A 22,675-nucleotide genomic window follows, 5' to 3' on the forward strand; every position below is an offset into this window, starting at 1 on the left:
TATGCTGCTGGAGTGTGTATAAACCAATATAACCTTTTTGATAATTTGGCCAGAGTTAACAGAATTATAAACACCCATACCCTTGGAACAAGTCATTTCATTGCTCACACAAAGTCCTATGCACAAGGATGTTTATTGCAGCACTGTTTGTGATAAGAAAAGACTAAACACAACCTAATTGATCCCTTTAGGAGGGGTCAGTAGCTTTAAATTATAAAGCTTGTAGACAAAACAATTATCTGCAAGCCCTTAAAAGGAGTGAGGTCATTTCAAAGGGGTCAATAGGGAAAGATTGCTGAGATACACTGTTGAACAAAAATAGTAATGTACAGGACAGTCTTATTAATATGTACCTTTTGGTGAATAAGTAAAAGGAATATGCATACATATGTTTTTATAACTATATATATAGAAAATATCCATAAGCCTGTATGAAAGAGTGTTAACAGTGGTTGCCTTTGGGGAGAAGAACTTGGTCATACAATTAGAGGATTTAGTTGTCATTTCATTATCCTTCAGACTCTTTGGATTTTTTAAACCATATGCATGCATTTCTTTTTGGTTGAGGAAAGATTTCATTTAAAAATGCTTGTGCTTGCTCCAGTAGCACATATATTAAAATGAGAACAATACAGAGAAGATTAGCAAGACCCCTTTGCAAGGATGACATGCAAATTTGTGAAGCGTCCCATATTTTGGGGGCTTAATTCCTGGGTAATGAAGTAATCCGTAAAACAAACCCCCATGGCATGAGTTTATCTACATTAACTAACCTTCACATGTACCCCCAAACCTAAAATTAAAGCTAAAAAAAAAAAATTAGGAATATATCTTTATCATCTTAGATTAGGTAAGGATTTCTTTAATAGTACACAAGAAGAACTAACCCTTAAAAATTTGACATACTATTTTTTATTAATATTGAGAACTTCTTCCATAGAAAGAGAACGTGAACAGTAAATGGTTGAGCCACATACTTGAGAAGAGATTCACAGTTGATAAATCCAACAAAAGTCTTGCATTCATAATATATAAAAATAGTCAATATAATTTTTGAAAGTGAGGAAAAGACTTGAACAGACACTTTACAAAAAGGATATTCAAATGGCTAACACTCATACGGAATGATGCTCAAAATCATTAGTCACCAAGAAAATGCAAAATAAAATCATGATAGAATATCTCTTCTCTCCTGCCAGAATTGCTAAAATTAAAAAATCTGAAAGTTCCCTCTATATTCATTTCTCATACATTGCTGGTAGAAGAATAAAAAGGTACAACCACTTTGAAAGTTCTTTGACAGCATCTACAAAAGCTGAACCTTCCAATCTTACCTCTATAAACCTTCCCTGATTTACATAGATTGTCCTTCTGATAACCCCTGTAATCTATGTATGCGTTTACTACTGTTTAAAATCTGCTGTAAGTTCCCAAATTTTCATTGGTTCTATTTAACTGGGATTTGCTGAGCACCTACTCTAAATTAGAAACTTGGGAATCTTACTGGGATTACTGGGATTTACAGATCCTTTCCTGCAGGAGCTCATAGACCAGATGGAGTTGAAGATATGCATACAAAGTAAGAGATTGGCTGGGTGTGGTGGCTCACACCTGTAATCCCAACCCTTTGGGAGACCGAGGCAGGTGGATCACCTGAAGTCAGGAGTTCAAGACCAGACTGACCAACATGGTGAAACCCTGTCTCTACCAAAAACACAAAATTTATCTGGGTGTGGTGGCAGGCACCTGTACTCCCAGCTACTCAGGAGGTTGAGGCAGGAGAATCACTTGAACCTGGGAGGTGGAGGTTGCAGTGAGCCAAGATCGCACCACTGCACTTCAGCCTAGGCGACAGAGCAAGACTCCGTCTCAAAAAAACAAAAAAACAAAAACAAAGTAAGAGACAGACACCTCTTTAACCTTCTCTTTCCAACTAACTTCTACTTTTCAATCCCTGTGGCACACTTCTTTCACATTCTCACAGTGCCTGAATCTACAATGACCCAAAGTAGAAATTGAGTAAAACTCTGTTAAACCGATCCAGTTGATGTATATTCACAGATAGCAAGAAAGATTTGGGCTAAGAAAAAGAATAGATTTTGGTCACTGACAGCTTCAATCAGGCTTATTTAAAACCTAGCCCCACACTGGCCAAAATTTTATATCTATTAGCTAATCCCATTCTCACAGCAACCTGTGGAGCAGGTGCTATTATCGCCATTTGACAGATGAGAAGCTTGAGGTCAAGACAGATTATGTTATTTGAAGACAGATTATGTTATTTGCCAAGGTCACATGCTCAGGAACAAGCAAGGCTGGGAGCCAAACTCCAGTCAAACTCTCATTTTAAATTTTGGTTCTTGCTACTACATTGCATGCATCAGAAACAGCCTAATACCACTCCAGAGAGGTGTCAATCTAAACTTCTCTCTGGCTTCGGACTTTTACACGTGTTTTTATTCCCCTGAAATACTTATGCAGCCCCATCTTTTATTCTCTTCTCCTGTCCTCCCTTTTTATGGGCAGCACATCTTCCTCCTTCCTTAAATCTCCACTTTAATTTTAATCTTTCCAGAAGTCCTTTTCTGATATCCTGGACAGGTTTCAATGCCATGGCTGTAAACGACCCAAGCACCTTGTACCTTTCACAACCTATGATGCCATTAATTGTTTAAAGGTGACTTCCCTTCTAGGCTGTGAGCTGCTGTCTTTCCTGTTCATTGCTGAATTCCCAATGCTTTGCACATTGTAGTGTTTCATTATATATTATTGAATGAATGTAAGAATTCATTCAATTATGTAATTATTCATTCAATTACTTTATATTCATAGAAAGTAAAAGCATTCTTCCAGGTCTAAGTTTGACCCTATTTTCCCCAGTTCTGTCTACCAAGCAGCAGTAACCCAGGGTTAAAAAGGGAACGACTATATAGTCAGATGGATTAAGACTCATAGAGCCTCAGCCTATTCTGAGACTTACTTGGTGAGAACTTTTCTCTCCTTTATGTAATTCAGCTCTACCAATTTTACAATAGCAGCATCATACTAGATTGCTTCTACACTCATACCTGGCACCACCTTGCTCTGTTACTCTCTAAAGACTTGGTTATGCCCACAATCAACCTATGCTAGGAAGTCAGTTTTGCCTACATTCATCTGCATTCCCAGTTATGAGAGGTCAGCGCCTATGACCTTTGTATGGTTCAGTGGAAATTTCTGTGGCTGGAAGGTGATGCATGGTGATGAAAGTAAAACTCATGAATGACAAGCATATGACCCCTAACAATGTTCTGGTATGCTTTCTTATAATTTTCAGTGGTTCTGAGCTATTTTCATTTAGTGCTGCCTGATCTGCCACATCAACTTTGGTCCAGTTGCTCTTGGAAACCTCAAATTTTGCATAGTGTTGCAGTTTTGAAAAAAGTTCTCTGGGAAAAACAATTAGAATTACATTATTGGCATTCCATTAAAAATCTGCCTTGTAAATAATTAAGGATGCCAGAGGCCATACGGCCTCACCCCATACAGCATCACTGTCGGGTGGTCATGCAATTCATGCTTAACAGCCCCTAATTATGGAGATCTCACTACCTGTGCGACAGCGCATTCCATATCTCACAGTCTTAATTGGGAGAAAGTTGTTTGTTATTTTAGTAAAAATCTGCCATGCTGCAACTTTCTCCCATCAGGTTGATTCTGTCTTCTTCATAAACGTCTAATCCTCTTCTATATGACAACTATTCCATATAATGAAGCATGAAAGAAATGAATAGAATTGCTACATAAAAATTAAAAACTTTAATAAGCAAAAACAATTAACCAAAACAAACATGCAAATGACCATGAAGAATTTTAACCGACACAGTGGGGGAAAAATGTATGTGTAACATATATAAGAGATAAAGTGTCATTACACCTACAAAAACGTACACAAATGTGTTCAACAGAAAAATGGGCAAAAAGGATTAACTGGAAATTCATAAATTAAGAAATACAATGGGAGGCCAAGCGTGGTGGCTCATACCTGTAACTCCCACACTTTGGGAGGCCGAGGCGGGCGGGTCATTTGAGGTCAGGAGTTCAAAACCAGCCTGACCAACATGGTGAAACCCCATCTCTACTAAAAATATAAAAATTAGCTAGGCGTGGTGGCAGGTGCCTGCAATCCCAGCTACTCGGGAGGCTGAGCCAGGGGAATCACTTGATCCTGGGAGGCAGAGGTTGCAGTGAGCCGAGATCCTGCCCTTGCACTCCAGTCCAGGTGACAGAGTGAGACTCTGTCTCAATAACTAACTAAATAAATAAATAAATAAGAAACAGAATGGTACTAAACATATGAAAGAATATTTAGGCCGGGCACAATGGCTCATGCCTTTAATCCCAACACTTTGGAAAGCCAAGGTGGGTGGATCACCTGAGGTCAGGAGTTCGAGACCAGCCTGACCAATGTGGTGAAACTTTGTCTCTACTAAAAATACAAAAATTAGCTGGGTGTGGTGGCATGCACCTATAATTCCAGCTACCCAGGAGGCTGAGGCAGGAGACTCGCTGGAACCCAGGAGGCAGAGGCTACAGTGAGCCAAGATCACACCACTGCACTCCAGCCTAGGTGACAGGGCAAGACTCTGTCAAAAAAAAAAAAAAAAAAAAAAAAATATTCAAATGCACCAAGGTACTAAAATATATAAATAAAAACAAGATCATCACAGTGTGTAAATTGATTTAATCTTTCTGGAGGACAGTTTAATAATATGAAAATTTTAATTGTGTAACTATTAAATCTAGAAGTTTTACTCCTAGAAATTTATCCTAAGATAATTAGCCAAATGAACAATGATATAAGTTAAAGATATTGATCTAATTGTTCGTTTGTAATAGCAAATATATTCAACAATTAAATTTCTTTTTTGGGGGGTGGGGAGGTGGGGATTGGAGTCTCACTCTGTTGCCCAGGCTGGAGTGCAGTGGCACAATCTTGGCTTACTGCAGCCTCCACTTCCCAAGTTCAAACAATTCTCCTGCTTCAGCCTCCCATGTAGCTAGGATTACAGATGTGAGCCACCACATCTGTAATCCTGTAAACCTGGCTAATTTTTGCATTTTTAGTAGAGATGGGATTTCACCATGTTGGCCAGGCTGGTCTCGAACTCATGACCTCAGGTGATCCACCTGCCTTGGCCTCTCAAAGTGCTGGGATTACAGGCAGGAGCCACTCAACAAGTTAAATTTCTATTAATAGGAAATTGGTTATATAAATCATGGTCAAAACATGCAATGAAATTCTAAATAGCTATTAAATATGATGACCTAGTTAGCACAGAAATGTGTCCATTACATAGTGTTGAGTGATTAAAAAGTTAATATTATACCTTCTGTATTTGTCTGCTTTCACGCTGCTGATAAAGACATACCCAAGACTGGATAATTTATAAAAGAAAGTGGTTTAGTGGACTTAACAGTTCCACATGGCTGGAGAAGCCTCACAATCATAGCAGAAGGCAAGGAGGAGCAAGACACATCTTACATGGATGGCAGCAAGCAAAGAGAGAGCTTGTGCAGGGAAACTCCCATTTTTAAAACCATCAGATCTCGTGAGACTCATTTATTATCACAAGAACAGTGCAGGAAAGATCACCCCCATAATTCAATCACCTCCCATCTGGTTCCTCCCACAACATGTGGGAATTGTGGGAGTTACAATTCAAGATGGCATTTGGGTGGGGACACCTCCAAACTGTATCACCTTTTATGTAAAATTATATGTATATTGTGTGTGCATGCATTTGCAGTGCGCTGTCTAGAGCAATGTTCATCAAGATAGCAATAATATTCCTCTTGTATAACACAATTCAGGTTAATTGTTTTTTCTTCTCTATTTTTTTTTTTTTTTTTTTTGAGATGGAGTCTTGCTCTGTCACCCAGGCTGGAGTGCAGTGGTATGATCTTGGCTCACTGCAACCTTTGCCTCTCGGGTTCAAGCAATTCTCCTGCCTCAGCCTCCCGAGTAGCTGGGACTACAGGTGTGCACCACCATGTCCAGCTATTTTTTTGTATTTTTAGTAGAGACTAAGTTTCACCATGTTGGTCAGACTGGTCTTGAGCTCCTGACCTCGTGATCTTCCCCCCTCGGCCTCCCAAGGTGCTGTGATTACAGGCATGAGCCATTGAGCCCAGCCTCCTCTTTACCTTTTTTAAGTTGTGTTCACCTTTTTGTATTATCTATAATTTTATAATTTAAAAAATAACAAAGATATTCTTACTGTAAAACGCAAATACTGAAAAATGCTTTTCACATCCCTTCTGAGTTTTCTCTAAGTTAAGGCTTCCTGGACATTCAAAATTTCTTCAAATGAAATGAACTGGAGTCCTTCAGCATCCTACATTCTCTCTTCAAAAACACCTACTCCCACCCAGGTAATTTTCACCACCTTAGAGTACAGTAGCCAGAATGGAACCCAGTGATGTGGATATGGTCTCAGCAGCCCAGAGTAGAAGGGGGCACTCACCAAGCAACCAATAGTGTGACTACCCTTGAGGAAGCACATCCCACTGCTGATTCTTATTGAGCTCCCTGGTCCTTTTCACACCTGGGTGGTGTTGAAGTTACTGGTTCCCACCATGTGTTAATGCTATTGTTTACTTGAGCCCAGATGCAGAAATTGACATCAATCTCTACTGACATTTCATCAGCCTAGATTGGGCTTATCTTTTCAGCCTCTGAAGAGCTTTGTAGAACCTGAGTCTTCCAAACAGCACCTTCACTGCTCCCTTAGACTATCAGGAACTCTAAAATGACATGGTCAGTTACTCCCAAGGTTACCCCAGTTCCTCCTTGCAAGATAAATTTCCTCTAGTTGCATCCTCTATGTTCTGGGAGATGAAATGATCTATGTTACACATCAATAGTGTCTATTTTCTCTTTTTTTTTTTTTTTGAGACGGAGTCTCGCTCTGTCGCCCAGGCTGGAGTGCAGTGGCCGGATCTCCGCTCACTGCAAGCTCCACCTCCCAGGTTTACACCATTCTCCTGCCTCAGCCTCCCGAGTAGCTGGGACTACAGGCGCCCGCCACCTCACCCGGCTAGGTTTTTGTATTTTTTAGTAGAGACGGGGTTTCACCCTGTTAGCCAGGAGGGTCTCGATCTCCTGACCTCGTGATCCGCCCGTCTCGGCCTCCCAAAGTGCTGGGATTACAGGCTTGAGCCACCGCGCCCGGCCAATAGTGTCTATTTTCTCTAACCCATTATTGGTCAAAGTCAAAACAGAGCTTCTGGAAGGCAATTGGAGGATGTTTATAAAAATGTTAAATGTGAATAATTTTTAACACCAAAATTACCCTTCTCTCTATATATATTTTTATGCACTGTTTTTTATAATTTGACTTTCAGGATGACTTCCTAGGAGGTGGTGGGCTGTATTTGGCTCATAGGCAATAGTTTGCCAACCCTTGTTCTACAACTATGTCAAGTGCATTTTTCTTTCCCTACTTACTGCTTGCCATCTGTTGCATATACTTTGCATCAGTTAGTTTTTGCTGTATAACAAATAATCCCAAAACTTAGCAGTTCAACACAACTGTTTATTTGTGTATGATTCTGAAGGTCAACAGTTTGAGTGGGGATCAGCTGGGACAGCTCATGTATTCCATATGGAATCAACTGGGTGCCTCATTTACCTGAAATCTGCTGGCCATCAACAGCCTCAGCCATCTGACTGGCTTTCAGCAGGGTGATGGAAGTAACTGGGCTATGTGTCTCTTGTCATCCAGCAGGCTGCCCAGGGCTTATTCACGTGCTGGTGGTTGCAGTGTAACCAAGGGCATCAGGAGAGGGCAATCCCCCACCTGAAGCATTTTTTAAGCCTCTGACTGTATCACATCTGCTACTCTCTTACTGACCAAGTAAGTCTTGTGTTGGAATCATGGCCAAGGCAAGATTGTAGGGCTGGAGAAATAGATGCCACCTCCTGATGAGAAGAATTGCTGTTACATTGCACAGGGATATACATACAGGGTGGGGAATAATTTGTGACCATGTTTGCAAGCTGACTAATTCCATCAACCATCTCGCCTCAGGTCCTATCTCCTTCCAGGAGCTCTGTCAGGCATCTCCAGCTCAGACAAGTGGTCATCCTGCACAGAGGACCATTCCCCCTTTTCCTTGAGATGCTCCTTGGTTGATATCTTTTTGGCCAAAAAACACTCAACCTCAATGCATCTTTTCCAGATACAGAACCGTAATTCTTTTCCTCACCTGCAGTCAATTATATCTTAACCAGGAAAAGCAATTTGAGAAGCTCAAAGTCTCCTCAAAATATTTCTCCACTCTCTGATTTCCCTCTTCAAAACTTGTATTTAAATTATTAGCCCGCATTACTTCCCATTCACTGAATTTTCCCTGCTCTCCATGTGTTCATTTTCAGGCTTTTAAAAGACGAAGATTATAAAACTGGGACAGTTCCCATGGCAACACATTGGTTTCTTTGAACCTCTTTACTCTCACATGCCTAGGGAACCAACCAGTCAGCTGAGGCTCGTTATAATCCTGTCTGTGAAGAAGGATCACGCCTGCTTCATTCACCCTTCTCTCTCTCTCTCTCTCTCTCTCTCTCTCTGTGAGTGTGTGTGAGTGTGTGTATGTGTGTGTGTATATATATACATACTTCTTTTTTTGAGATGGAATCTCACTCTGTCACCTAGGCTGGAGTGCAGTGGCACAACCTCTGCCTCCAGGGTTCAAGCGATTCTCCTGCCTCAGTCTCCTGAATAGCTGGGACTACAGGTGCACGCCACCACACCTGGTTAATTTTTGTATTTTTAGTAGAGACAGAGTTTCACCATGTTGGCCAGGATGGTCTCAATCTCCCGACCTCACGATCCACCCGCCTCAGCCTCCCAGTGTTGGGATTACACGCGTGAACCACTGGGCCCGGCCCTCTCTATATATTTCTTATGCACCCTCCTTCCCCCAACAACATATATGACACCACTGGCAGCCTTTAAAAGAAAAGACAAACCTTGCTCATTAACCATCGTTGATAGAGATATTGATGGACAGCTGAAGTATGAGGAAAGCACTACATGTAGAGCCGGAAGGTCCAACCAGGTTCAGATCCCAGGTCTACCACCATCCATGCAAGCAAACAGAATACTATAGAGAACAATAGAGTGCTCAATAAATGTTAATTCATTCAAGTTTGCCCGCCATTGTATGCAAAGCACTGTAGAAGGGGCCATATGAGGTTCAGAGATCAGTGAGACCCAGCAGGGAGCTCATAATATGGTGGTGAGTGAAAGCTCACAGCCCTATTTTAATTCTCAAATAAAGCAATGATATAAGAAGAAAGAAACTCTTAAACATGCCTCAACTTCTGAGCTTAATGAGGAGAAAATTCGTAACAATGACAATGATGTCAAATTCATTCTGTCATCCAGACCATCCTCAACTTTAGCCCCAACCAAGTCCTGACTTGATTCCTGTGGAATAAACGCTCCCATGTCAGTCCACTGAGAGTATGACTTTCCTGCACTTCATCCTTGATAGGCAATATCTCAAAAAGGGCTTGGAAAGTTCAGCTTATCCAAGGAGCAGAGAGAACTAGATAATGAGATTATGGAGTCACAGATGACAACTACTTTCAAGAGAGAATCTCTGGATAAAGAAAAATAGGCCAGGTGTGGTGGCTCATGTCTGTAATCCTAGCACTTTAGGGGCTGAGGGGAACAGATCACTTGAGGTCAGGAGTTCGAGACCAGCCTGGCCAACATGGCGAACTCCAATCTCTACTAAAAATACAAAAACTAGCTGAGCATGGTAGTGCATGCCTGTAATCCGAGCTACCGGGGAGGCTGAGGCACGAGAATCGCTGGAACCCAGGAGGCGGAGGTTGCAGTGAGCCAAGACCATACCGCTAGACTCCAGCCTGGGCAACAGAGCAAGGCTCTGTCTCAAAAAACAAACAAACAAACAAACAGAAAGTGCAGAGAGCAAAGGGGACTATCTTTTTACAAGAAATACAGGCAATTTCATTTTGGCTAATATAACTTGCTTATTTTCATTTCTAAAAATAAAAAAAATGACAAGAGAAAATTAAAGAGTCAGTTTAAATTAGAGTCGTAAACCCAACCTATTATCTGGGTGAATATGAGCAAATTAATTTAAGCTCTCTGAATGTGGAATGTTTATAAAATGGGGATAATTGTGTTTATAATCTCTGATAATATATCAACACCTAGTCAAGAACACTTCAAAAATAAGCAAATAAATGACCAATTTTCTCTACTTCTTGCTCCTTAGTGTCCCCAAAGTGGTCTTTAGGAGGAAGAGAGAATGAATTCTGCACCTAAGATGAGCCAGGTGCTTTCCATGGAACAATCCCATTTCTCAACTCTATTTATCTTCAGTTTTCCAGATGAGGAACATGAGGGTCAGAGAAGTAAGGCCAGTGAACCAAGATCACAGCGCTACAAAGTGGCAGGTCTTCCTGACTTCAAAACTAATGCTCTAAGTCACTCCCCAAATAGTGCTAACTATAGCACAGGCTAGAACAGAGTATGGCTTTGGTGCCCCATGGGGAATGTTTATCCTGCAGAGACACCTGGATTAGAGGTTGGCTGGCTGTCCCCAGAGAAGGGAATCTGGCAGGGCTGGTGGAAGCGTCTGGCAAGCACCCTGGGGAGCTGTGTTCAGTCTGGCCTCATGCAGTCTGCACCGATGAGCAGGAAGAGGGTGTAGCACAGGCTCTAATGAAGTCCACAGATGCTGGAGGCGTATTGTAAACACCAGTGGGCATGAGTGACCAGGAGGGTGGAGGAACAAGGAGGCTGCGCTGGCAGCTCAGAGCATGTAGAAATATGGGCAAGAAGTAATGAAAGAAAAACTCCATCCCTGGGGCTTGTTTGGGAACACAGCAGCCCAGACACTCTGAAGAAGCAGCAAGGGTCTGTAGAGGCACGTGTGGCCCTGACGCCAGAGGGAGAACTCCCGAAAAACACAGATAAGGCAGAAACTTGGGGCTCTGAACTATGAGTCTCCATCCACCAGCGAGTGTCTACCAAGCACCTCTGGGTACAAGACTGCAGTGAGAGTCAGAGGCTAAGACTTGGTCTCTGTTCACCAAATAACAGTATTATTAACATTAATTAATTTGAATCCTGATTCCCCTGCATACTAGCTCGATGACTTAGCTAATCACTAACACCTTAAAGCTTTACTTGTCTCATCTGCAAAATGGGTATAATAATTAAGATCTCCCACATAGCGCCTTTGTGAGGATTCAATGATATAATGGTTCTTGAAAAAACTAAAACAAAAAAATGACTGGGCATAATGCCCAAGCTAAATCCTGAAAAAGGGGTGGCTGCTCACCTTATTATTAGTAAGTCTCTCTTACATGCCCAGACACCAGATTTTATATTGTCCAGGTACTGGCAGAAAGCAGATGACATACTTATCTGGGATACTTCAAATAAATTATATTAAAAGGACTGTTTGTCATGGTCTGGGAGGACTGCATGGAATAACAATGAATTTTGAGACACTCCGGGACTAAGAAGGCCGAGGACCTAATTCCTCCTCAACCCCATGCCTGGCTGAGAGCACTCAGATGCCCAGCTAAAAAAAAGTGAGCAGCCTCCTTTAGAATCCAAATCCAATTCACCACACCATGATTGTGCCAGTGTTGACAGAATGGATTGGGAGGGCCCTTGTTGTCCATAGGAATTTGGTGAGAGAGTTTTCGCCACAAAACAAAAACTTGCATAGAATTCTAAATTATTTTGTACAGGCCAGGCCTATTGGCTCAAGCTTATAATCCCAGCACTTTGGGAAGGCAAGGTGGGAAGATCACTTGAAGCCAAGAGTTTGAGACCAGGTTGGACAACACAGCAAGACCCCAATCTTTAAAAAAAATAAAATAAAATTTAAAAATTCATTTTCAGCAAAGCAATAATCTGTAAAAACAAGAAGAATAAGGAAAACAGAGCCTGGGTACCCATTTAGGTTAAGAATTAATTCATCCCTTCAATAGACATCTTGGTGCTCTGGCCTTTACTGGGAGACAAAGGTAACAACTAGTAGGCATAGTTTTCACTTATATGAGCACTTCTAAGTGTGTTATATGTATTCACACATTTTAATAATAGATTGAATTCACTTAATCATCATTAAATCCTTTAATCAAAACATGGGTGCTAACCTTTAAAAACTCACACAGTCTCATGTAAGAGACCTATATCCAGATGATTTCAGCTCTGTGATAGTTGCTAAAGCACAGAGGCCACCAGATGTTTCGGGGCAGAGAGAAGGGTTAGTAACCTTGTGGTGTGCTGGAGGTGGCACTGACTTGCTTCCCAGAGCTGACTGTGTATTTTTTCTTAAGCATTCAGTAACTTCACTTTGCCAACTTGATATCGGACTGGAGGGGGTCATTGGCCAACACTGTAAATAAAGGCTCTTTATTTTATTTTATTTTTGGAGAGATAATGACTGTTTAACATTTACCAGTACACCATTGCCAGAAGGCTTCCTGGAGGAGGAAATATTTGAGGTAGACTTATTTATAAGGAGATGGAAAGGTGTTTCAATGACCTCTCCATCCAATTCCTTTTCATACTCCCTTCCTCCAGCTTCACTGAGCTAATCACCATGCTCCTGTCCTCTCACCCCTAATTCCTTTATGCAATTCTTTCCTTGCCTGGGTGATCCTTTTCCTCATATCCACCAAACAAACTCTTACTTCTGAATAGTCTCTCTGAAGACTTTTCTGTGCAAATTCCTGCCCAGGACCTTGATACCGGCTGAATGAGCTTGGACCATCCTTGACATCTGTAAGCCTTGTCTTTGCAGGCTGTCTCCATACACTGTAGGATGGGGAAAATGTGAGTGGCCCTGTCTGCTCCACAGGGTTGCTGTTGGAATGAGATAGATGGTCCAAGAGCCACACTGGAGAGGTGAGCACCGACAAAGGCACGCAAGGAAACACTGGATGTCAGAGCTGGAGGCAAGTTCTGAAACCATCAAAGCCAGTCTTCTCAGCTTACAAATGAGAAAAGCGAGGCGCTTTCAGCTAGTGTGCTTTTTGGCTAGGTTACTGAGGGAAGTGGAGAAACATGATCCCAAAAGTGTCCCAGAAGATCTCTCTTTTGCCCACCATCGACCTGTGGGCACCACCAGGGCAGACCTCCCAGGAACGAGATTCTGGAATCAGTGCAGAAGTAACAACTGCCCATCACTTTCTAGGCAGTGGGCCAGTAAGAGAAAGGTTACATCTTGGGAAGGAAAAAAGGGAGGTAGGCTGGGGCGTGCAGAGACCCCCAGAGGGTGTGGGACCTTGGAGGACGTTCTTATGGGATGGTGTGGCTTATGTGGTCTCACCCCCACTTCTTCTGCTCCAGTAGAGAGAAGAAGGAGGGGAGGCAAAGAGGGAGGTAAGGAAACGGGGGTCATGCCAAACTACAAGAGCCAGTCCAAGAGGAGAGCTGGAGCCTAGGAGGCTTTCTTGGAGATGCCCCAGGAGGCAGCTCTCTGTGGGCTGAGGTGAGATGAGGTGAGGCCAGTCACATGGGTGACACTGATGTGAGGCTCAGGTCAAGGCCAGGTTAAGTCTTGGAGGGCAGGGCAGCAGGAGGGACTACTGGAACATGTGGGCACCAGTAGGACCCAAAGACAAGAGATAGATCCTATGGGCTGAAGAGCAAAGGACACTGCCGAGATCCTGGGGAAAGGTAAGGAGAGGCTGGAGCTGTGGTTCTCGTCATCCTTCCCATAGGAGTTCAGGGAAAGATTTGCTTATGTCATTAATCATTTTTGAATTATAAAAGTAATACGTCGGCCGGGTGCGGTGGCTCAGGCTTGTAATCCCAGCACTTTGGGAGGCCGAGACGGGCGGATCACGAGGTCAGGAGATCGAGACCATCCTGGCTAACCCGGTGAAACCCCGTCTCTACTAAAAAAAAAAATACAAAAACACTAGCCGGGCGAGGTGGCGGCGCCTGTAGTCCCAGCTACTCGGGAGGCTGAGGCAGGAGAATGGCGGGAGCCCGGGAGGCGGAGCTTGCAGTGAGCCAAGATTCGGCCACTGCACTCCAGCTTGGGCGACAGAGCGAGACTCCGTCTCAAAAAAAAAAAAAAAAAAAAAAAAAAGATACGTCAATACATCTCAATGCAAACACTCATACATTACATACAAAGGAGAAACCTCCCTTGAGACTCACCCACCCCACCACTCTCCTAATTCTGATATGCATCCTTCCAAGCCTTTGGCTATGAGTTTATACCCCTATTTGTTCATGGGAGAAATACGTGACTCTATGTGTATGTATGTGCTTTTATTTTTATTTTTATTTATTTTTTTTTTTTTGAGACGGAGTCTCACTCCGTTGCACAGGCTGGAGTGCAGTGGCACGATCTTGGCTCACTGCAGCCTCCACCTCCCAGGTTCGAGTGATTCTCCTATTTCAGCCTCCAGAGTAGCTGGGATTACAGGCGTTTGCCACCATGCCCAGTTAATTTTTGTATTTTTAATAGAGATGGGGTTTTGCCATGTTGGCCAGGCTGGTCTCAAAGTCCTGACCTCAGATGATCCACCTGCCTCAGCCTCCCAAAGTTCTGGGATTACAGGCATGAGTCACTGCGCCTGGCCTGCTTTTATATTAAAGAGATGAACCCCATATGCTCTCCTGAATCTTACTGCCTGCACCCGAGATCACTGCATGTGGAGACCCAGAACTACAGCACTCTTTGTAAACCGCCCCTTACAGTTCCACAGTCTGGGGAAGTGATCCATTATCTAATCATCCTCCCAGTGATGGACAGCTTAGACTGTTACCAATTTTTCATTTTGAAACAATGTACTAGTGAATATCCCTTTACAAGCCTGTTACAGGAAGAAAAACAATTGTATTTCATATATATTTTTATGTCATATATATTACATATCATTATATAGAATATATTCATTTACAATATATCATACAATATATCCATTTTATATGTCTGAAAAACTATTTCTTTTAGAGGTGAAAATCTCCTAGGAAAAGTGGGCACCTCCACATCTAAAGTACCCCTTGACTTAAAAGAGGTCTAGGCTGAGATCTTGAAAAATACTCAGTCAGGAACTGTGACTACATAAACCCGAGATGGGACCAGAAACCTTAATGAGTCGTTTCCGTCTCCACTTGTGAGGACTCTGTATATTCGTCCTCTCTTAGTCATCATTTGGGTGAGTTCTCCATATTTACGCTTGTTCTTTTTTTTCAGCTGCCCTCATAAGTCAATCCCTGCAGTCTCCTAATCAAATCCAGCTTTTCCAATGAAACTGTAGCCGGGTGTTTAACTAACTAAATATTGTTTTTCCCCCAGCACTGACAGAGAGAGAGAGTGGGATGAAGACTTGATCAGTGTCCTCTCCGCCTCAGCAACCCAGGAAGCTGCCACCACAGTTACTGACAGGGACCCAGGTGGGCGTCAGGCCGTGGGCCATGAGTCTGGAGGGGTGGCAGTTAAGAGGTTTTCCTTTGCTGTCTGGATTTCCGCTGTCTATCCCTGGGATCCCCAGGAAGTAGGTCACCCTTTCTGTGACTACCCTTAATAAAGGCAGAAAATCGAGGGTGAAGTTGCCTGGAGTGGCACCCAGCTGCCACCCTGCCCTTGGAGCATGCCTACTGAGTTCTGCTTCCACCGGGTCTACTAACAAATAGGTTTGTAGCTGTTCTCAGAGAACAGAGGATGCCAGCCCCTGCTATTCCCCCTCCAGACACTCGTCCACTCTGGTTTCAGGTGGATGCTCACGTGGCCTCAGCAGTAGCAAGACGGAGTGCATTTTTCCTGAGACCTGCCCTTGAACCTGGCTCAATCCTCCAATTGCCTTTGAGATCTACAGCAGGAGTTATCAAAGTTTTCCACCTGCAGTGGAGGGGGATGGTTTCCGGATGGTCCCTGGACTAGCATCATCAGTGTCATCTGGGAACTCGCTCAATAGGCAAATTCTCAACCCCCACCCCAGACCTACTGGGTCAGAATCTCTAAGAGTGGGACCCAATGGTGTGTGTTCTAATGAGCCCCTAGATTATTCTGATGCATGCTCAAGTTTAAGCAGCATTGATCTACAGGACCAAGCTCCTAACTCAGATGCTCAGCTCTCCATGCCAGTGGCCCTGGCAGCTCCTCCAAGCACATCTCTCATTGCTTTCCCTATGGGATGCTACACTACATGGAGCAGCCCAACATACCAGGAGGGGTCTCTCCTCGCCTCTGTGCTTGGCAGTCCTCCTCCTAGCCATGCCCTTGCTCAGATATATCCCATACCTATCTTTTAAATCTCAGCTCCATGTCCTCTAGAAAGTCTTCCTTGGTTTCTCCAAGAAGAGCTAAAAATAGCTAACATCTACAGGGTACTGTTCCAAGAGCTGTTCAGTCATTTCTCGGTAACCATGGGGGATTAGTCCCAGAAATTCTCGAGGATACCAAAATCCACAGATGCTCAAGTTCCTGATATAAAATGATGTAGGTCTGCCATATAAGCTAAGCACATCCTCCATGTACTTTAAGTCATATCTAGATTACTTATAATACCTGATACAATGCTATGTAAGTAGTTGTTACACTACGTTGCTACACTATTTCGTTTATGGAATAATGACAAGAGAAAAAGAATCTGTACATGTTCAGTAAAGATGCTTTCTAAAAAAATATTTTTGATCCGTGTTTGGTTGAACCTATGGGTGAGGAACCCAACTGTCTTTCTCTCTACATGTGACTGACTATATATGGAGAAATCAAATATCCATGTAGTCAAATGCAGAGAAAAAGATTGTTGTTGTTGTTGTTATTGTTGTTTTTGAAACAGGGCCTGGCTCTGTCACCCACGCTGGAGTGCAGTGGCATGATCTCAGTTCACTGAAACCTCCATCTCCCATTTTCAAGCCATCCTCCCACATCAGCCTCCCGAATAGCTTGGACTACAGGTGCATGCTACCATGCCCAGTTACCTTTTGCATTTTTTTGGTAGAGACGGGGTTTCATCAAGTTGTCCCGGCTTGTCTCAACTCCTGGGCTCAAGTGATCCTGCTACTTCTGCCTTCTAAAGTGTGAGGATACAGGCATGAGCCACCATCTTCAGTCAAAAGACAGTTGTTGAGACATATATCTATAGTTATAGGCCAAGCGCGGTGGCTCATGCCTGTAATCCCAGTACTTTGGGAGGCTGAGGCAGGCAGACCACCTGAGGTCAGGAGTTCAAGACCAGCCAGGCCAACATGGCAAAACCCTGTCTTTATTAAAACATACAAAAATTAGCGGGCATGATGGCACACACCTGTAATTCCAATCACTAGGGAGGCTGAGGCAGGAGACTCACTTGACCCTGAGAGGCAGAAGTTGTGGTGAGCTGAGATTGCACCACTGCACTCCAGCCTGGGCGACAAAGCAAGACTCTGTATCGAAAAAAAAAAAAAAAGTATTGGCTGGGCACAGTGGCTCATGCCTGTAATCCAAGCACTTTGGGAGGCCAACGTAGGCGGATCACAAGGTCAGGAGATCTCATGATCCATCCTGGCTAACGCAGTGAAACCCCGTCTCTACTAAAAATATACAAAAAATTAGCCAGGTGTGGTGGCGGGCGCCTGTAGTCCTGGCTACTCGGGAGGCTGAGGCAGGAGAATGACATGAACCCAGGAGGCGGAGCTTGCAGTGAGCCGAGATGGCACCACTGCACTCTAGCCTGGGCAACAGAGCGAGACTCCATCTCAAAAAAAAGAAAAAAAAAAATACTAGATAGTTATATATGACTATAATAGAGAGAATTGGGCAGATTTAATTTTATACCTACACGTATATCTAATCCTCTCAATAACTGGATGAGAAATGTATTACTGTTAGCTCCATTTTACAGATGAAGAAGCAGAAGCCCAGAGAGCTTAAATAACATGTCCAAGTGAATAGGTGGTGAAGTTGGCTAGGTGAGGTGGCTCATGCCCATAATACAGCACTAGGATTGCCTGTAATCCCTGAGACAAAGATGAGATAATTGCTTGAGGTCAGGAGTTTGAGATCAGCCTGGACAACACAGCAAGACCCTATCTCTAAAAATTTAATAATATTAACCAGTGGTGATGTTGAGATTTGAACCCCTAGCTCTAGAGCCTTTAACTATTTTCTTCTATTACTTCCCTGTGATATAGCCAGACCAATGGTTTTAGCTCCTCACCTTGGACCCCATCAGAGCACACCTGCTCCCACTGCCCTATGACAGCTCTTCAGTTGTGCAAAGAAAACTCTCATGTCCTGCCCAAGACTGCTCTTCTCCAGGCCAACACCCACTGTTTCCTCGACTGGCCTCCATGTGACTTGGCCCCATATCCACTGCTGCCAGCCCTGTCACTGCAGCTGGCTTCTGAAAGGAGGGACCTCTGCATGTCCTCACATTGGCTGCCTTTGCTTTCTGCTGTTTCCTGTTTCAAATTGCAGGGCCCAATACTTTGCATCAAAAATGAAGACATGACATGCTTTCAAAAAAATCTCATTTTCTAAAGGCATTTCCTATTGATTTCCTTCCTTACTGAGGCTCCTCCCAGCCTGGCTTGTGTTTAAAAAAGGAGAGAGAGAAGGATGATTTTTTAAAAAAAAAAAAAAAAAGGAAGAAAGAAATCTGTGTTTCTCCAAGCTCAGACGGGTGTGAGTCTTCTTGCTGACTTAGCTGAAAAGTTGCTGCCTGGGTGCCCCATGGATGAGCTGCCCAACCAGTGTTCACCAAAACCACTGGCCTTGGGACCATCTCTGAAATACAACCACCAAAATTCCCCTCCAAATCCCCTCTTCACCACCTTTTGTGGGATTAGTGGAAGGAGCATTTCTCCTCAGGAAATTCTCTGCCTTCAAAGCTCTGCTTCAGAACTGAAAGGTTCATTTTCCATCTTTCTTTTTTATTTTATTTTATTTTATTATTTGTTTATTTTGAGACAGGGTCTCCCTCGGTCACCCAGGCTAGAGTGCAGTGGTGCCATCTCAGCTCACTGCAGCCTTTGCCTCCTGGGCTCAAGAAATCCTCCCTACTCAACCTCCCAAGTAGCTGGGACCACAGGCACGTGCCCCAGTGCCTGGCTAATCCCAGCCTTCTTCCGTTTATGCAGTCTGACTTTCCTCATCCTAGGCGTCCCTTGAACTCTCCCATTGTCCACTTGAAGAGTCTAAGTACCGGCTTTGGAGTCAGATGAACCTGAGCCTGAGTTACAGTTCCTCATGAGCTAGGTGGCTTTGCAAAAAACACTCACCCTCTCTGATACAGTTTTCTCATTTGGAAAATGGAGACAAAGATAATCTGCATGAGTTTCCTAGTATTGCCATAACAGATGATCCCAAACTTCATGGCTTAAGACAGAAATATATTTTCTCATAGTTCTGTAAATCGAAGTATCAGTAGGGGCTAGAAGCGGAAGCTTGTGCCTGTAATCCCAGAAATTTGGGAGGCTGAGGCAGGAGGATCACCCTAGCTCAGAAGTTCAAGACCAGCCTGAGCAACATGGTGCAACCCTGTCTCTACTAAAAATACAAAAAAATTAGCCTGGTGTGGTGGCGCACACCTGTAATCCCAGCTACTGGGGAGGCTGAGACACGAGACTCACTTAAACCTGAGAGACAGAAGTTGCAGTGAGCCAAGACTGCACCACAGCACTCCAGCCTGGGTGACAGAGAAAGGTTCTGTCTCAAAAAAGATACATATATCAGTAAGGCCATACTCCCTCTGAAGTATATACGTAAGGAAGAACCCTTCCTCATCTCTTCTAGTGGCTCCGGGTGTTCTTTGACTTAGAGTTGCATAACTCCAATTTTCACCACCATCTTCACATGGCCATCGCTTTCCCCTGTGTATCTCTTCTCTGTGTGGCTCTTACAAAAACATCTATCATTTGGGCCGGGTGCAGTGGCTCATGCCTGTAATCCCAGCACTTTGGGAGGCCAAGGCGGGCAGATCACCTTAGGTCAGGAGTTCGAGACCAGCCTGGCTAACACAGTGAAACCCCGTCTCCACTAAAAATACAAAAAATCAGCCAGGTGTGGTGGTGGGCGCCTGTAGTCCCAGCTACTTCGGAGGCTGAGGCAAGAGAATGGCGTGAACCCGAGAGGCGGAGCTTGCAGTGAGCAGAGATTGTGCCACTGCACTCCAGCCTGGGCGACAAAGCGAGACTCCGTCTCAAAAAAAAAAGAAAAAAAAATCTATCATTGGATTTAGAGCCCACCAGGTAATCCATGATAATCTCATCCCCAAGATCTTTGACTTAACTACATCTGTGAAGACCCTTTTTCCAAAGAAGGTCACATTCACAAGCTCCAGGAGTTTGAACATGGATATAACTTTTTGGAGGTCATCATTCAACACCCTAAAAATATCTCCTTCATAGCTTGATGGTGTGGTTGAAACGAGATCATGAACAGAAGATGCCTGGTAGAGTGTGCCCAACAAAGTGTGTAGATACATTAAGTTGATGCAAAAGTAATTGCAGTTTTTGCCATTAAAAGTAATAGCAAAAATTGCAATTACTTTTGCACCAGGCTAATAGCTTTTTTCTCTTCTCCTCTGCCTCTATGCCCTTACCCTGTCCCACCCCATGTCTGTGGAAGCTGGCCTCTTGAGCTGGCTGCTTATAGCTGGCCCATGGCCACTAATGGGCACATTAACAACTTGTATTTGGCCATGACATCAGAAAGCCCTCCTAACATATATAGACCCATCTGACATATATCAACATCTTGTGAAGTAGGCATGGCAAGTACTTCATTCATCCCCATTTCACAAATGAGTACATGGAGGCTCAGAGAGGTGACATCACTTGCTAGGCCCACTCAGCTAGTAACTGGCTATCAAATAAAGCTACCCAATTTCCCTAAGTTCCAATATGTAGGCAGAAGATGACCCTGATGAGCATGTCCGGCTATGAGTCATCTGGAGGTAACAAGAATGCAAGGGAGGTAACTGCCCAGGAAATGTCATTTCTGCCAAAAATCAAACCTAGCTCTGCCTTTGCTGCCAGCCAGAATGTAAGGGCGGGCAATATGTCTGTCATTCCCCAGGGCTTGTCTCAGGGTCCCTGCCCATGTCACCTTTCCATTGATGTCTGAAAGAATGTCATAAAGTTCTTGTTTCTGATTCTCTTCATGGTCAAAGGCGAAAGTGGGAAATACTCTCACAATAATAATTACCTAGCTCCAAGACATTTCTGTAGGAGGAAGGAACATTAGGAGGGAGTGAGATCTGCCTGGGTCGTAGGTTGGACCCTCACTCACAGACTGTGTGACACTAGGCTCATACTTAGCCCACTTTGTGTCCCAACTTGGCCACTTGGGGATAAAGTAGGTTGGATAAAGTGATGCCTCAGTGTTTCCACCACATCCATTCTAAGAATCCCAGACTCACCGGGTGCAGTGGCTCACGCCTGTAATCCCAGCACTTTGGGAGACCAAGGCAGGTGGATCACAAGGTCAGGAGATCAAGACCGTCCTAGCTAACACGGTGAAACCCCATCTCCACTAAAAATACAAAAAATTAGCAGGGTGTGGTGGCAGATGCCTGTAGTCCCAGCTACTCGGGAAGCTGAGGCAGGAGAATGGCATGAATCTGGGAGGTGGAGCTTGCAGTGAGCCACGATTGCACCACTGCACTCCAGCCTGGGTGACAGAGTGAGACCCTGTCTCAAAAAAAAGAATTCCAGACTCTAGCATCTTCATACCATCGAGATTGTCTAAAATGATAGAGATGGCATAAAGCTAAATCATTGGGATCCATGTCTTTTTATCTCTTCTGCTTCCAAATCCTTGGTCTAGTTGCTTATTATGGCAATAAGAATGTACTTTTCCTACTTAGTTTTTCCTACGTAGCTGTGTTACTCTGAGCAAGTATCTAACCTCTTTTGAGTCTCAGATTTCTCATCTATACAATGGAAATAATAACAATATTTATATTACTGGGCTGCCAAATGGCTAGATCTGTGTGTGTATGTGTGTCTGTATGTGTGTGTGTGTTCATCAATATATGCTTGGTGGGGTAGGGATGGGGTGGGATCTTTGTATCCAAGTTGACCTGAGACTGGCTCTCCCACTTTTGGGATATGAAACCTTTGCTAGTCACCTCCTCTCCTTCAGCCCCTCTCCCTCTCCCTCACCCTCTTGTGGGTAGGGATAATAACGTTAGGCTGATTCAGTGATACAAAGGGAGAAGGAGCTTAGAGTTATACAAATCACTGCATCATCTCATTAAATCAAGTCAGAAGTGGAGCCCTGGAGGCTGGGAGTCGGGGGACATGTGTAAGGCCCTAGAGTACTCCATAATCCTGTCAGATAGGCTGTAATTTCCCTAGAGAATGGGTTCTTGGTCCATTCATTCTTCTTTTTCTCTTTTGAGATGGAGTCTTGCTCTGTCACCCAGGCTGGAGGGCAGTGGCATGATCTCAACTCACTGCAACCTCCACCTCCTGGGTTCAAGTGATTCTCCTGCCTCAGCCTCCTGAGTAGCTGGGATTACAGGTGCCTGCCACCACACCCGGCTAATTTTTGTACTTTTAGTAGAGACAGGGTTTCACCATGTTGGCTAGGCTGGTCTCAAACTCCTGACCTCAGGTGATCTGCCTGTCTCAGCTTCCCAAAGTGCTGAGATTACAGACGTGAGCCACCAAGCCTGGCTTCATTC

General features: G+C 43.8%; 1 non-coding gene across 1 annotated transcript; it reads left to right on the top strand.

The window, feature by feature from the left end:
- Nucleotides 1-591: 591 nt before the first annotated feature.
- On the top strand, nt 592-698 carry LOC115894143. The gene has a single exon (XR_004054178.1). It is a non-coding gene; the product is annotated as a U6 spliceosomal RNA (small nuclear RNA).
- Nucleotides 699-22,675: the final 21,977 nt, after the last annotated feature.

This window comes from Rhinopithecus roxellana, chromosome 16 (assembly GCF_007565055.1).
Source record: "Rhinopithecus roxellana isolate Shanxi Qingling chromosome 16, ASM756505v1, whole genome shotgun sequence".
NCBI classification, from domain to species: Eukaryota; Metazoa; Chordata; class Mammalia; order Primates; family Cercopithecidae; genus Rhinopithecus; species Rhinopithecus roxellana.